Source organism: Sinocyclocheilus grahami, unplaced genomic scaffold, assembly GCF_001515645.1.
Source record: "Sinocyclocheilus grahami isolate Dianchi unplaced genomic scaffold, SAMN03320097.WGS_v1.1 scaffold2434.1, whole genome shotgun sequence".
Classification (NCBI taxonomy): domain Eukaryota; kingdom Metazoa; phylum Chordata; class Actinopteri; order Cypriniformes; family Cyprinidae; genus Sinocyclocheilus; species Sinocyclocheilus grahami.
In genome coordinates, this window is record NW_015507613.1 from 41435 (window position 1) to 42687 (window position 1253).

At 61.9% G+C, this 1253-nt stretch overlaps 1 long non-coding RNA gene across 9 annotated transcripts in view; it reads left to right on the plus strand.

Annotated features, from left to right (window-relative positions):
* LOC107575014 (uncharacterized) overlaps positions 1-1253 on the plus strand; it is a 22087-nt gene that overhangs the window by 10326 nt on the left and 10508 nt on the right. The window contains exon 3 of one of the 9 annotated variants that reach the window (XR_001607791.1): positions 632-642. The exons of the other annotated variants lie outside the window; for them this stretch is intronic. This is a non-coding gene — a long non-coding RNA (uncharacterized lncRNA). Of the gene's footprint in view, positions 1-631; positions 643-1253 lie in introns of those variants that run through there. 9 annotated transcript variants of the gene reach the window in all.

Sequence of the window (1253 nt, forward strand, 5' to 3'; positions counted from 1 at the left end):
CTCGATCAGGGGAAGAAGGGTTCTGTGGACTCCAAAACCGATTTTTTTCGCGTTCACCGGATTCTCAACGGCGGTCAGAAACGCCAACCCCTCTCGGGCCGACCTCCGGAAGTGGCGGGCCAATCCCGATCGCACCCCGGGACGAGGCGCCTTTCCCGGCCTGCCCTGGCACCTCGGCGAGGCTGGAAGTCTGGCCCGTCCCCCGCATGTCGCACTTAGTCGTTTTTGCCCTGGACCCGCCACTGGTCAACCCGTTAAAAAAGACACCCAGAGTAGGGGGCGCCATCACACTCCCATGCCCACCAGAGTGAGGCCTCGTGGGCCTCGAGTCGCTCGGAAAAGCCCCTGGAGCTCGGCTTTCACGGTTACTTAGAACCAGAGTAGGGGGCGCCATCACACTCCCATGCCCACCAGAGTGAGGCCTCGTGGGCCTCGAGTCGCTCGGAAAAGCCCCTGGAGCTAATCTTTCACGGTTACGTAGAACCAGAGGAGGGGGCACCATCATACTTCCATGCACGCCAGAGTGAGGCCTCGTGGGCCTGGACTCGCTGGAAAAAGCCCCTGGAGCTCAGCTTTCACGGTTAATTAGAACCAGAGTAGGGGGCGCCATCATACACCCATGCCCAGCCAGAGTTAGGCCTCGTGGGCCTGGACTCGCTCGAAAAGCCCCTGGAGCTCAGCTTTCACGGTTACGTAGAACCAGAGTAGGGGGGCGCCATCATACTCCCATGCCCGCCAGAGTGAGGCCTCGTGGGCCTTGAGTCGCTCGAAAAAGCCCCTGGAGCTCAGCTTTCACGGTTACTTAGAACCAGAGTAGGGGGTGCCATCTTTCTCCCATGCCCGCCAGAGTGAGGCCTCGTGGGCCTCGAGTCGCTCGAAAAAGCCCCCGGAGCCACCGTTCCATCACTTTTCTCCTACCTCTACGGCAGGCGTAATCGCCTACTCCTATGGGGAACCGCACCGCGGCCGCGGGCGAGCTCGGAGCATTGCCCGGGAAAGGTGCTCTGTCCTGGGGAAGGCCGTCGGCAAGGGGGTGGGTGGAAGTCTGACCCGCGCCCGATCGGGAACGCCGAGGCCTAGGAACTTGAAACTAAGGTCGAAGATAGCCCCCGAGGCCCCCTATCCGACGCCGCCTCCCCCGAGTCGATAGCCCCCCGCTGGACGGGGATAGCGCCCCCCAAAGTTGAGATTTTGACCGGCTGTATCTCGCCGGGGCCCAGGAACTTGAAACTCGGTTCGAAGGTAAACCCCGA